Below are 15,960 nucleotides of genomic sequence, written 5' to 3' on the forward strand. Positions count from 1 at the left end.
TGTAGCTGCTCCACAACAGACTGAATCTCAGTTACTTTGACATCTAAATCATAGAATTTTTGTTCCACGATTCTTTCCAAGCTCTCCTGGTTTTGAGTCAGGGTGGCCAGTCCCTTCTCAATCCTCAGAGTGGATGCAATCAGGTAGCCAAGCTGATCTTGCTTGCTTTTCAAAAAGTACTCAGATGCCTCCTCTTGAGTTGGCATCTTGGAAGCCTTCTCTTTCTTTGCTTTCTCCTTCTTCTCTTGAGCTTGTACTGATGATGGTTCATTCTCATTCATCACAACTTGATTGTCCTCGAAGTCTGGGTAGATAGGCAAGTGTTCCTTATCCAACAGGTATGTGCCTGTGCCCATCTTTGAGTTTATCAACTCCTGAATTTGTGGGGCATATCCACAACTTCTTTTCTGGTCTGCTGCATTCCTCTTGATAGTCTCAACTATAAGGCTCATGACCTTGAACTTCTGCATCACATAAAATATATGTAGCAAGTTAATTGCATGGCCTCTGATCATTCTGTGATCACCAGACTTGGGCAAGAGAGTGTGTCTAAGGATCAAATTGATTGTAGGCAGCCCTGACAGCAAGTGTTTTACTGACCCAAACTGGCGAGTCTCAAGATCATCTTCAGGAATCTCCTTGTACATGTTTTCCATAGAGTTGTGATCCATCTTCTTCTTGGCATAGACATCCAAGTCATCTTCTTCTTCCTTAGGAGCATTGATAAGATTTGCCGATTCCTCAATAGTTGAGTGGTACCTTGTACCTTCAGACATCCATACTATCCTGCCATCTGGATAGAAGTGTGCTGTGGAGTAGAATTGCATTATGAGCTCCTCATTCCACTTTGTGAGCTTCTGCCCAACAAAGTCTGCAACTCCACAAGCACTGAAGCTGTCAAACACACCAGACATATTGCAAACACTGACAGCAGACCCTGTGAATAGATATAGATGAGATAGAGTGGATGAGCATCACAAAATGCAGAGGTTTTTGCAAAAGAATGAGTCAAAAACTTAGTTTTAGTTTTCCACAGAAAGCATTTCGGATCAACCGATTTGTAAACTCGGTGATACCGAAGCAGCTGTTGGAACCTAAACTAGTGAACTCGGTCAGACTGAGTCACAGTTCGGTGGCACCGAGACTGCTAGGGTTTCACAAAGTCCTGAACTCGGTCACACCGATTTGCAATTCTCGATCAGACCGAAAATTACATGTGCAATGGCCTGAGCCGAATCGGTGGTACCGGTTTCCACAACTCGGTTGGTCCGAGATGGTTTCGGCGGAAACCTAACCCTAAATTTTCAATTCAACTCTAATCTACGGAGTGTTCTGACTGGATAGAAGCGTTTCAATCATGGTAAGAATCATAATGAACACAATGTGCTAGGAATCGGACGGGGATATCACTGTGATCGAGTCCATACCCTACTTCGGCGATGAACTCGCTACAGCGGCAACGGCGGGGAAGAATTCCGTTGACGGCAGTGGAGACCAGCGACAGGAGGCGGCTGGCGATGAGGAGGACGATCCGGAGACCCAGGAGGCAGAGCGAGCTATGCGCGGGCGAAGGGTTTCGGAGAAATTTCCAAAATTTTGCCCGTGAGTATATATAGCCCGACCCTGTCAGTGTGACCGAGTGGAACAACTCGGTGGCACCGAGATTCATAACTGCAAGCAGTTAGTGAAACTCGGTGTGACCGAAAGGTTCAAATCGGTTGCACCGAGATTGAAAACCTAGATCGACTTAGTGATCTCGGTATGACCGAAATGGATGAATCGGTCAGACCGAAACGCACAAAGAAGTTTTGGAAGTTTAAGTCTATGACAAATCAGGGACTCCGAGTTCTCCTCACACAGAGTGGTTCAAATCTGACTTGATCAAATTTTGTGATGTAGCATGAATAGAGTTTGAGACGAGAAAAGCATAGATAGCTAGAGAGGGTTCTTAGGCATTCTTGTCCATCCACTTGGCAAAAGAAAAGAAAAACAATCAATCAAAACAACAAGTGGATGTCCTCGAATGAGTGAAATATGCAATGAACATGCTCACACAATAAAACGTCAATTGAAATATGTGGCAAAGCATGCACAACCAATTCTAGCATCTATCAAACAATTTGCGATGACTAGGTCATCTATATATGAGTATATTGACTTAGGAGTCAAATGAGAACATTTGATCATAGGTCATACTCATCGTTTAAGCACAAGTGGGGTTACCACTTTTACATAAAGCATTGTTGTGTTCACACCATTATAGTTGCTTTAGCTCAATTCTTAGAGTAAAGCTCCCCCTAGATGTGAGATCCCCCCTAAGAGGGATGAACTAACCTTGGGTTTTGTCGATGATGACTTCATGTAGATGCTGAAGATGTGGATGCTCAATGTTGATGTAGATCATTTGGAGCTATCCATTGGAGTGAGTTGCACTTTCAATACCTACACGGGTTAGTCCCACAAGGAACAAACAAGGATATCCATAGACATAGAGTGATGCACACACAAGATGATGTCTATGAAAGCATTTAGGTTACCTTGTCCCTTGTCTTACCAACAAGAGGGTTTGTGACTCCTTGAACTAGTGCAAGATGTGGAAGTTGATTGCACTTGTTCTTGCCAAGATGATAAGAGTGAAGTATGTTGGCAGAGTCACCCTCAAGAACTCTCTAGTTCTTCTTCTTCGGGATCCACACCGTCTTGATGGGAATCCTCCGTGTTGTAGTTGTACTTGATGAAGTGGAACTTGAAGTAGTCGTGGGAACCCACTTGACTAAGGCCTTAGGAGCTTCTTCAAATGCATCAATTTCCTCTTGAAGCTTGTCCTTGCCTTTTTTGCTTGTGGTCTTGTGGTGGAAGATCATCTTGAGCTTGTGTCCCTTTGAGAGAAGTAGGATCATACTTCTCTTGTTGAGGAACAAACTTCGTCTTGGGGTATTGATCTTCTTCCCACTCAACTCCATTGGCATTGAACTTTCGTTCAAAACCAACACCTTGATTCTTCCGGTGCCTTCCTTGCTTGCGTACAATTTCCTCGAATTGCTTACTTCCGGCAAGGCTCTTGTAAACACCTTTCTCTATAATTCCCTTCAATAAGCTATTTTCTTGCTCAAGTGTAACTTGGCTAAGAGTATCATTAGTGGAATCAAGAGAACTACTAGAAGAAACAATATTGGATTTAGCATGATTATTGTTACTACTAGAGGAAGAATCTTTCTTGTTCTTGTTACTAGACTTGACTTGAGGCATGTAAGTGGATAAGAGTAAACGCTTGGCAATGTAAGAAGAACTTTTCTTGCGAAGATTAATTGACTCAATCTTCTCCTTATCATTGTCATTCGTTTTATCTTGATTAGCATGATTAATTGACGTTTCATCATAGGATTCATCACTAGAGTTGTCAACAAGTAAATCATCATCACCTAACAAGTCATCTTCATCACTATTAAAATCAACATACTCGGGGTGTGATACCTTTGGGCCTTTAGCCATGAAGCATGTTCCAAATCCTTCGTTTGGTGAGTCAAATATGTCGTAGGAGTTGGTTGTCACAAGTGCTAGACCGCAACACCTTCATCTTGAGTATATACGGAGTCGGAGTGATAGCTTCTCTCGGAGTGGTTGTCGGAGTCGGAGCCGGATACCCATCCACCAACATGAGCTTGATGTCTTCGTTTTGTGTAGCTCCTTGATGACTTGTCCTTTCTTTCCGAATCCTTGCTTCTCTGTGAGGATCTTCGTTCATAACGATCATCTCTACTCCTTCTTTCTCTAGATGGTGATTCTTCTCTTCTACTTATTCTCTTGGGAGAATCTTCTCTTCTCTTGTAGGGGGCCGTACACTCATTGGAATAGTGTCTGGTCCTTCCACAATTGTAGCAGTTTCGCTCTTGACTAGAAGATCTTTTGTCATTGTAGGACCTTGACTTGGAGCTTCTCTCTTTGCTTCTACTCTTGTAGAACTTGTTGAAGTTCTTCACCATTAAGCTCAATTCTTCATTGAAGGTTTGTTTCTCACTCGATGATGTGGGGGCTTCACATGAGGCTTTGTAAGCACCACTTGATTTGTTGTGAAGTTCCTCTTTATCCTTGAGTGACATCTCATGAGCAACAATTCTTCCGATGACTTCCATTGGCTTGAGATCTTTGTAATTGGGCATCATTTGGATCAATGTGCACACGGTATCATATTTTCCATCCAAGGCTCTTAGGATCTTCTTGATGATGAATCTATCGGTCATCGCTTCACTCCCTAAGCCGGCAATCTCATTTGTGATAAGAGCAAGCCTAGAGTACATTTCAGCGACACCTTCACCATCCTTCATTTTGAACTTGTCAAGTTGACTTTGAAGCACATCCAATTTGGATTCCTTGACGGAGTCGGTACCTTCGTGCATATCAATCAAAGTATCCCAAATTTCCTTTGCATTCTCAAGACGGCTGATTTTGTTGAATTCTTCGGGGCACAATCCATTGAAGAGGATATCACATCCTTTAGCGTTGTATTGCAGCATCTTCAACTCTTCCGCGGTAGCTTCACGATTCGGTTCTTTCCCATCAAAGAATTCACCTTGCAAGCCAATACACACAATAGCCCAAACGGCGGGGTTATGTCCAAGAATATGCATTTTCATCTTATGCTTCCAACTAGCAAAATTAGTGCCATCCAAGTAAGGACCTCTACGTTGATAATTTCCCTCGCTAGACGCCATACTCTCCTAGGTTGTGAGACCAAGGCTATGATCACCAAAATCTATGGAAATCAAAGCAAATGGAGACCAAAGCTCTGATACCACTTGTAGGATCAAAAGTATGTCTAGAGGGGGGTGATTAGACTACTTGATCAAATAAAAATTTAGCCTTTTCCCAATTTTAGTTCCTGGCAGATTTTAGCTATCTTAGCACAAGTCAAGCAATCTCCACACAATTCAAGCAAGCATGCAAAAGAGTATATGAGCAGCGGAAAGTAAAGCATGCAACTTGCAAAAATGTAAAGGGAAGGGTTTGGAGGATTCAAACGCAATTGGAGACACGGATGTTTTTGTCGTGGTTCCGATAGGTGGTGCTATCGTACATCCACGTTGATGGAGACTTCAACCCACGGAGGGTAACGGTTGCGCGAGTCCACGGAGGGCTCCACCCATGAAGGGTCCACGAAGAAGCAACCTTGTCTATTCCATCACGGCCGTCGCCTACGAAGGACTTGCCTCACTAGCGGTAGATCTTCACGAAGTAGGCGATCTCCTTGCCCTTACAAACTCCTTGGTTCAACTCCACAATCTTGTCGGAGGCTCCCAAGTGACACCTAGCCAATCTAGGAGACACCACTCTCCAAGAAGTAACAAATGGTGTGTTGATGATGAACTCCTTGCTCTTGTGCTTCCAATGATAGTCTCCCCAACACTCAACTCTCTCTCACAGGAGTTGGATTTGGTGGAAAGAAGATTTGAGTGGAAAGCAACTTGGGGAAGGCTAGAGACAAGATTCATATGGTTGGAATGGAATATCTTGACCTCAACACAAGTGTAAGTGGTTCTCTCTCAGAAAATGTGTATTGGAAGTGTAGGTATGTTCTGATGGCTCTCTCCATGAATGAAGAGTGGATGGAGGGGTATATATAGCCTCCACACAGAATCTAACCGTTACACACAATTTGCCAAACTCGGTGGGACCGAATGGTTAAACTCGGTCAGACCGATTCAGCAAACCTAGTGACTGTTAGGATTTTCGATGGGACTGAGATGCAATTCGGTAGGACCGATATGGTCAGGGTTGGGGCATAACATAATCTCGGTGTGACCGATTACACAAACTCGGTGGGACCGATTTTGGTAATAAGCTAACCAGAGAGTTGGTCAGGTAAACTCGGTGGGACCAATTCGCTCATCTCGGTGAGACTGAAATGTTACAAAAGGGAAACAAAGAGTTTACATTGCAATCTCGGTGGGACCGATCGCTCATCTCGGTAAGACCGAAACGTTACGAAGGGAAACAGAGAGATTACAATCCCATCTCGGTGAGACCGAGATCCCTATCGATGAGACCGATTTGCTAGGGTTTGTGGCAGTGGCTATGACATTTGAAACTCGGTGGCACCGGATAGAAAGAATCGGTGGGGCCGAGTTTGACTTTTGGTTTAGGTCATATGTGGATGTGGGAAGGTAGTTGAGGATTTTGGAGCATATCACTAAGCATTTTGAGCAAGCAAGCCATTAAGCAACACCTCATCCCTCCTTGATAGTATTGGCTTTTCATATAGACTCAGTGTGATCTTGGATCACTAAAATATAAAATGTAGAGTCTTGAGCTTCAAGCTTGAGCCAAACTTTTTGTCCTTAGAATTTTGAGGGATCCACTTTCCTCATCCATGCCATGCCATTCATTGAGCTTTTCCTGAAATATTAATCTTGGAATAATGTTAGCTCAATGAGCTATATGTTGTTAGGAATTACCAAAACCACCCAGGGATAGTTGCACTATCAGAAGCTCTGCTGGATCGGAGTTCGCGGGACATCATCGAGCTGAACGTGTGCTGAACTTGGAGGTGCCCTGCGTTTGGTACTTGGATCGGTCGGATCATGAAGACGTACGACTACATCAACCGCGTTGTGCTAACGCTTCCGCTTTCGGTCTACGAGGGTACGTGGACAACACTCTCCCCTCTCGTTGCTATGCATCACCATGATCTTGCATGTGCGTAGGAATTTTTTTGAAATTACTACATTCCCCAACAGTGGCATCCGAGCCTAGGTTTTATGCGTTGATGTTGTGCACGAGTAGAACACAAGTGAGTTGTGGGCGATATAAGTCATACTGCTTACCAGCATGTCATACTTTGGTTCGGTGGTATTGTTGGATGAAGCGGCCCGGACCAACATTACGCGTACGCTTACGCGAGACTGGTTCTACCGACGTGCTTTGCACACAGGTGGCTGGCGGGTGTCAGTTTCTCGAACTTTAGCTGAACCAAGTGTGGCTACGCCTGGTCCTTGCGAAGGTTAAAACAACACCAACTTGACAAACTATCGTTGTGGTTTTGATGCGTAGGTAAGAACGGTTCTTGCTAAGCCCGTAGCAGCCACGTAAAACTTGCAACAACAAAGTAGAGGACGTCTAACTTGTTTTTGTAGGGCATGTTGTGATGTGATATGGTCAAGACATGATGCTAAATTTTATTGTATGAGATGATCATGTTTTGTAATCGAGTTATCGGCAACTGGCAGGAGCCATATGGTTGTCGCTTTATTGTATGCAATGCAATTGCGCTGTAATGCTTTACTTTATCACTAAGCGGTAGCGATAGTCGTGGAAGCATAAGATTGGCAAGACGACAACGATGCTACGATGGTGATCAAGGTGTCGCGCCGGTGACGATGGTGATCATGACGGTGCTTCGAAGATGGAGATCACAAGCACAAGATGATGATGGCCATATCATATCACTTATATTGATTGCATGTGATGTTTATCTTTTATGCATATTATCTTGCTTTGATTGACGGTAGCATTATAAGATGATCTCTCACTAAATTTCAAGATAAAAGTGTTCTCCCTGAGTATGCATCGTTGCCAAAGTTCATCGTGCCCAGACACCACGTGATGATCGGGTGTGATAAGCTCTACGTCCATCTACAACGGGTGCAAGCCAGTTTTGCACACGCAGAATACTCAGGTTAAACTTGACGAGCCTAGCATATGCAGATATGGCCTCGAAACACTGAGACCGAAAGGTCGAGCGTGAATCATATAGTAGATATGATCAACATAATGATGTTCACCATTGAAAGCTACTCCATTTCACGTGATGATCGGTTATGGTTTAGTTGATTTGGATCACGTGATCACTTAGATGATTAGAGGGATGTCTATCTAAGTGGGAGTTCTTAAGTAATATGATTAATTGAACTTTAATTTATCATGAACTTAGTCCTGGTAGTATTAGCATATCTATGTTGTAAATCAATAGCTCGCGTTTAGCTCCCCTGTTTTATTTTTGATATGTTCCTAGAGAAAACTGAGTTGAAAGATGTTAGTAGCAATGATGCAGATTGGATCCGTGATCTGAGGACTATCCTCATTGCTGCACTGAAGAATTATGTCCTTAATGCACCGCTAGGTAACAGACCTATTGCAGGAGCAGATGCAGACGTTATGAATGTTTGGCTATCTCAATATGATGACTACTTGATAGTTTAGTGCACCATGCTTAACGGCTTAGAATCGGGACTTCGAAGACGTTTTAAAAGTCATGGAACATATGAGATGTTCCAGGAGTTGAAGTTAATATTTCAAGCAAATACCCGAGTTGAGAGATATGAAGTCTCCAACAAAAGTTCTATAGCTAAAAGATGGAGGAGAATAGCTCAAGCAGTGAGCATATGCTCAGATTGTCTGGGTACTACAATCGCTTGAATCAAGTGGGAGTTAATCTTCCAAATAAAATAGTGATTGATAGAATTCTCTAGTCTGTACCTAAGCCTGAGACTAAGTGCTTCTACTGCAAAGGGACTGGTCACTGCAAGCGGAATTGCCCCAAGTATTTGGCGGATAAGAAATGATGGCAAAGTGAACAAAGGTATATTTGATATACAGATTATTGATGTGTATTTTACTAGTGTTCGTAGCAACCCTTCGGTATGTGGTACTGGTTCAGTTGCTAAGAGTAGTAACTCGAAACAGGAGTTGCAGAATGAACAGAGACTAGTTAAGGGTGAAGTGACGATGTGTATTGGAAATGGTTCCAAGATTGATATGATCATCATCGCACACTCCCTTTACTTTCGGGATAGTGTTAAACCTAAGATAAATGTTATTTAGTGTTTGCGTTGAGCATAAATATGATTGGATCATGTTTATTGCAATACGGTTATTCATGTAAGTTAGAGAATAATTGTTGTTCTGTTTACATGAATAAAACCTTCTATGGTCATACACCCAATGAAAATGGTTTGTTGGATCTCGATCATGGTGATACACATTTTCATAATATTGAAGCCAAAAGATGCAAAGTTAATAATGATAGTGCAACTTATTTGTGGCACTGCCGTTTAGGTCATATTGGTGTAAAGCGCATGAAGAAAATCCATGCTGATGGGCTTTTGGAATCACTTGATTATGAATCAGTTGATGCTTGCGAACCATGCCTCATGGGCAAGATGACTAAGACTCCGTTCTCCGGAACAATGGAGCGAGCAACAGATTTGTTGGAAATCATACATACTGATGTATGTGGTCCGATGAATATTGAGGCTCGCGGCAGGTATCATTATTTTCTGATCTTCACAGATGATTTGAGCTGATATGAGTATATCTACTTAATGAAACACAAGTCTGAAACATTTGAAAAGTTCAAAGAATTTCAGAGTGAAGTGGAGAATCATTGTAACAAAAATAAAAGTTTCTACGATATGATCGCAGAAGTAAAATATTTGAGTTACGAGTTTGGCCTTCAGTTAAAACAATGTGAAATAGTTTCACTACTCACGCCACCTGGAACACCATAGTGTAATGGTGTGTCCGAACGTCGTAACCGTACTTTATTAGATATGGTGCGATCTATGATGTCTCTTACCAATTTTCCACTATCGTTTTGGGGTTATGCATTAGAGACAGCTACATTCACATTAAATAGGGCACCATCTAAAACCGTTGAGACGACACCGTATGAACTATGGTTTGGCAAGAAACCTAAGCTGTCGTTTCTTAAAATTTGAGGTTGCAATGCTTATGTGAAAAGTTTCAACCTGATAAGCTCAAACCCAAATCGAAGAAGTGCATCTTCATAGGATACCCAAAAGAAAATGTTGGGTACACCTTCTATCACAGATCCGAAGGCAAGATATTCATTGCTGAGAATGGATCCTTTCTAGAGAAGGAGTTTCTCTCGAAAGAAGTGAGTGGGAGGAAAGTAGAACTTGATGAGGTAACTGTACCTGCTCCCTTATTAGAAAGTAGTTCATCACAGAAATCTGTTCCTGTGACTACTACACCAATTAGTGAGGAAGCTAATGATGATGATCATGTAACTTCAGATCAAGTTACTACCGAACCTCGTAGGTAAACCAGAGTGAGATCCGCACCAGAGTGGTACGGTAATCCTGTTCTGGAGGTCATGTTACTTGACCATGACGAGCCTACGAACTATGAGGAAGCGATGATGAGCCCAGATTCCACGAAATGGCTTGAGGCCATGAAATCTGAGATGAGATCCATGTATGTGAACAACGTATGGACTTTGATTGACTTGCCCATTGATCGGTGAGCCATTGATATTAAATGGATCTTCAAGAGGAAGACGGACGCTAATAGTAGTGTTACTATCTACAAAGCTAGAATTGTCGCAAAAGGTTTTCGACAAGTTCAAGGTGTTGACTACGATGAGATTTTCTCACTCGTATCTATTCTTAAGTCTGTCCGAATCATGTTAGCAATTGCCACATTTTATGAAATCTGGCAAATGGATAAACAAAACTACATTCCTTAATGGATTTATTAAAGAAGAGTCGTATATGATGCAACAAGAAAGTTTTGTCAGTCCTAAAGGTGCTAACAAAATATGCAAGCTCCAGCGATCCATCTATGGACTAGTGCAAGCATCTCGAAGTTGGAATATACGCTTTGATAAGTTGATCAAAACATATAGTTTTATACAGACTTGCAGTGAAGCCTGTATTTACAAGAAAGTGAGTGGGAGCACTACATATATGTGAATGACATATTGTTGATTGGAGATAATGTAGAATTATTCTGCACAACATAAATGAGTGTTTGAAAGGAGTTTTTCAAAGAAAGACCTCGGTGAAGCTGCTTACATATTGAGCATCAAGATCTATAGAGATAGATCAAGACGCTTGATAAGTTTTTCAATGAGTACATACCTTGACAAGATTTTGAAGTAGTTCAAAATGGAACAGTCAAAGAAAGAGTTCTTTCCTGTGTTACAAGGTGTGAAGTTGAGTAAGACTCAAAACCCGACCACGGCAGAAGATAGAGAGAGAATGAAAGTCATTTCCTATGCCTTGGCCATAGGTTCTATAAAATATGCCATGCTGTGTACCAGATCTATTGTATACCCTACACTGTTGTTGGCAAGGGAGTAGAATAGTGATCTATGGGTAGATCACTAGACAACGGTCAAATTATCCTTAGTGGAATAAGGATATGTTTCTCGATTATGGAGGTGACAAAAAGGTTCTCGTAAAGGGTTACGTCGATGCAAGTTTTGACACTGGTCTAGATGACTCTAAATCTCAATCTGGATACATACTGAAAGTGGGAGCAATTAGCTAGAATAGCTCCGTGCAGAGCATTGTTGACATAGAAATTTGCAAAATACTTACGGATCTGAATGTGGCAGACCCGTTAACTAAACTTCTCTCACAAGAAAAACATGATCACACCTTAGTACTCTTTGGGTGTTAATCATATAGCGATGTTAACTAGATTATTGACTCTAGTAAACCCTTTGGGTGTTGATCACATGACGATGTGAACTATGGGTGTTAATCACATGGTAATGTGAACTATTGGTGTTAAATCACATGGCGATGTGAACTAGATTATTGACTCTAGTGCAAGTGGGAGACTGAAGGAAACATGCCCTAGGGGCAATAATAAAGTTATTATTTATTTCCTTATATCATGATAAATGTTTATTATTCATGCTAGAATTGTATTAACCGGAAACATAATACATGTGTGAATACATAGACAAACGGAGTGTCACTAGTATGCCTCTACTTGACTAGCTCATTGATCAAAGATGGTTATGTTTCCTAACCATAGACATGAGTTGTCATTTGATTAATGGGATCACATCATTAGGAGAATGATGTGATTGACTTGACCCATTCCATTAGCTTAGCACTTGATCGTTTAGTTTGTTGCTATTGCTTTCTTCATAACTTATACATGTTCCTATGACTATGAGATTATGCAACTCCCGTTTACCGGAGGAACACTTTGTGTGCTACCAAACGTCACAACGTAACTGGGTGATTATAAAGGTGCTCTACAGGTGTCTCCGAAGGTACTTGTTGGGTTGGCGTATTTCGAGATTAGGATTTGTCACTTCGATTGTCGGAGAGGTATCTCTGGGCCCTCTCCGTAATGCACATCACTTAAGCCTTGCAAGCATTGCAACTAATAAGTTAGTTGCGGGATGATGTATTACGGAACGAGTAAAGAGACTTGCCCGTAACGAGATTGAACTAGGTATTGAGATACCGACGATCGAATCTCGGGCAAGTAACATACCGATGACAAAGGGAACAACGTATGTTGTTATGCGGTCTGACCGATAAAGATCTTCGTAGAATATGTGGGAGCCAATATGAGCATCCAGGTTCCGCTATTGGTTATTGACCAGAGACATGTCTCGGTCATGTCTACATAGTTCTCGAACCCGTAGGGTCCGCACGCTTAAAGTTTCGGTGACGATTGTATTATGAGTTTATGTGATTTGATGTACCGAAGGTAGTTCGGAGTCCCGGATGAGATCGGGGACATGACGAGGAGTCTCAAAATGGTCGAGACGTAAAGATCGATATATTGGACGACTATATTCGGACATCGGAAAGGTTCCGAGTGATTCAGGTATTTTCGGGGGTACCGGGGAGTTACGGGAATACGAGGAAGAAGTAATGGGCCTCATGGGCCAAGTGGTGGAAGAGAGGAGGCAGGGTGCGCGACCCCCCTAGCCCAAACCGAATTGGACTAGGGGGCCGGCCCCCCTTTCCGCCTTTTCCTCCTTATCCTTCCTTCTCCTTCTCCTCCTTCCTTTCCTCCTCCTAGTAGGACTAGGATAGGGCAGTCCTACTCCTACTAGGAGGAGGACTCCTCCTCCTGGCGCGCCCATAGAGGGTCGGCCGGCCTCCCCCCTTGCTCCTTTATATACAGGGGCAGGGGGGCACCTCTAGACACACAAGTTGATCAGTTGATCTCTCCCAGCCGTGTGCGGTGCCCCCTCCATCATATTCCACCTCGGTCATATCGTAGCGGTGCTTAGGCGAAGCCCTGCGTCGGTAGCAACATCATCATCGTCACCACGCCGTCGTGCTGACGGAACTCTCCCGTGAAGCTCTGCTGGATCGGAGTTCGTGGGACGTCATTGAGCTGAACGTGTGCTGAACTCGGAGGTGCCGTGCGTTCGGTACTTGGATCGGTCGGATCGTGAAGACGTACGACTACATCAACCGCGTTGTGCTAACGCTTCCGCTTTCGGTCTACGAGGGTACATGGACAACACTCTCCCCTCTCGTTGCTATGCATCACCATGATCTTGTGTGTTCGTAGGAAATTTTTTTAAATTACTATGTTCCCCAACAAGAGGGCCCAGAGATACCTCTCCGATACACAGAGTGACAAATCCTAATCTCGATCTATGTCAACTCAACAAACACCATTGGAGACACTTGTAGAGCATCTGTATAGTCACCTAGTTATGTTGTGACATTTGATAGCACACTAAGTGTTCCTACGGTATTCGGGAGTTGCATAATCTCATAGTCATAGGAACATGTATAAGTTATGGAGAAAGCAATAGCAGTAAACTAGACGATCATCGTGCTAAGCTAACAGATGGGTCAAGTCAATCATATCATTCTCTATTGATGTGATCCCGTTAATCAAATGACAACTCATGTCTACGGTTTGGAAACATAACCATCTTTGATTAACGAGCTAGTCAAGTAGAGGCATACTAGTGACAGTTTGTTTCTCTATGTATTCACACATGTACTAAGTTTCCGGTTAATACAATTCTAGCATGAATAATAAACATTTATTATGATATAAGGAAATATAAATAACAACTTTATTATTGCCTCTAGGGCATATTTTCCTTCAGTCTCCCACTTGCACTAGAGTCAATAATCTAGATTACATTGTAATGATTCTAACACCCATGGAGTCTTGGTGATGATCATATTTTTCTCGTGAGAGAGGCTTAGTCCACGGGTGTGCAATATTCAGATCTGTATTTATCTTGCAAATCTCTATGTCTCCCTCCTTGACTTGATCGCGGATGGAATTGAAGCGTCTTTTGATGTGCTTGGTTCTCTTGTGAAATCTGGATTCCTTGGCCAAGGCAATTTCACCAGTATTGTCACAAAAGATTTTCATTGGACCCGATGCACTAGGTATGACACCTAGATCGGATATGAACTCCTTCATCTAGACTCCTTCATTTGCTGCTTCCGAAGCAGCTATGTACGCCGCTTCACACGTAGATCCCGACACGACGCTCTGCTTGGAACTGCACCAACTGACAGCTCCACCATTCAGTAAATATATGTATCCGGTTTGTGACTTAGAGTCATCTGGATCAGTGTCAAAGCTAGCATCGACGTAACCGTTTACGGCGAGCTATTTGTCACCTCCATAAATGAGAAACATATCCTTAGTCCTTTTCAGGTATTTCAGGATGTTCTTGACCGCTGTCCAGTGATCCACTCCTGGATTACTTTGGTACCTCCCTGCAAAACTAATAGGAAGGCACACGTCAGGTCTGGTACACATCATTGCATACATGATAGAACCTATGGCTGAAACATAGGGAATGACTTTCATTTTCTCTCTATCTTCTGCAGTGGTCGGGCATTGAGTCTGACTCAACTTCACACCTTGTAACACAGGCAAGAACCCTTTCTTTGCTTGATCCATTTTGAACTTCTTCAAAACTTTATCAAGGTATGTGCTTTGTGGAAGTCCAATTAAGTGTCTTGATCTATCTCTATAGATCTTGATGCCCAATATATAAGTAGCTTCACCGATGTCTTTCATTGAAAAATTCTTATTCAAGTATCCTTTTATGCTATTCAGAAATTCAGTATCATTTCTGATCAACAATATGTCATCTACATATAATATAAGAAATGCTATAGAGCTCCCACTCACTTTCTTGTAAATACAGGCTTCTCCAAAAGTTTGTATAAAACCATATGCTTTGATCACACTATCAAAGCGTATATTCCAACTCCGAGAGGCTTGCACCAGTCCATAAATGGATCGCTGGAGCTTGCACACTTTGTTATCACCTTTTGGATCGACAAAACCTTCTGGTTGCATCATATACAACTATTCTTTAAGATATCCATTAAGGAATGTAGTTTTGACATCCATTTGCCAAATTTCATAATCATAAAATGCGGCAATTGCTAACATGATTCGGACGGACTTAAGCATCGCTATGGGTGAGAAGGTCTCGTCGTAGTCAACTCCATGAACTTGTCAAAAACCTTTTGCAACAAGTCGAGCTTTGTAGACAGTAACATTACCGTTAGCGTCAGTCTTCTTCTTTAAGATCCATTTATTCTCTATGGCTTGCTGATCAACGGGCAAGTCAACCAAAGTCCACACTTTGTTCTCATACATGGATCCCATCTCAGATTTCATGGCCTCAAGCCATTTTGCGGAATCTGGGCTCATCATTGCTTCCTCATAGTTCATATGTTCGTCATGGTCAAGTAACATGACCTCCAGAACAGGATTACCATACCACTCTGGTGCGGATCTTATTCTGGTTGACCTACAAGATTCAGTACTAACTTGATCAGAAGTTTCATGATCATCATCATTAGCTTCCTCACTGGTGTAGGAATCACTAGAACTGATTTCTGTGATGAACTACTTTCCAATAAGGGAGTAGGTACAATTACCTCGTCAAGTTCTACTTTCATCCCACTCACTTCTTTCGAGAGAAACTCCTTCTCTAGAAATGATCCATTCTTAGCAACAAATATCTTGCCTTCGGATCTGTGATAGAAGGTGTACCCAACAGTCTCTTTTGGGTATCCTATGAAGACGCATTTCTTTGATTTGGGTTCGAGCTTATCAGGTTGAAGCTTTTTCACATAAGCATCGCAGCCCCAAACTTTAAGAAACGACAACTTGGGTTTCTTGCCAAACCACAGTTCATAAGGTGTTGTCCCAACGGATTTTGATGGTGCCCTATTTAACGTG

Source organism: Triticum urartu, chromosome 1, assembly GCF_003073215.2.
Source record: "Triticum urartu cultivar G1812 chromosome 1, Tu2.1, whole genome shotgun sequence".
NCBI classification, from domain to species: domain Eukaryota; kingdom Viridiplantae; phylum Streptophyta; class Magnoliopsida; order Poales; family Poaceae; genus Triticum; species Triticum urartu.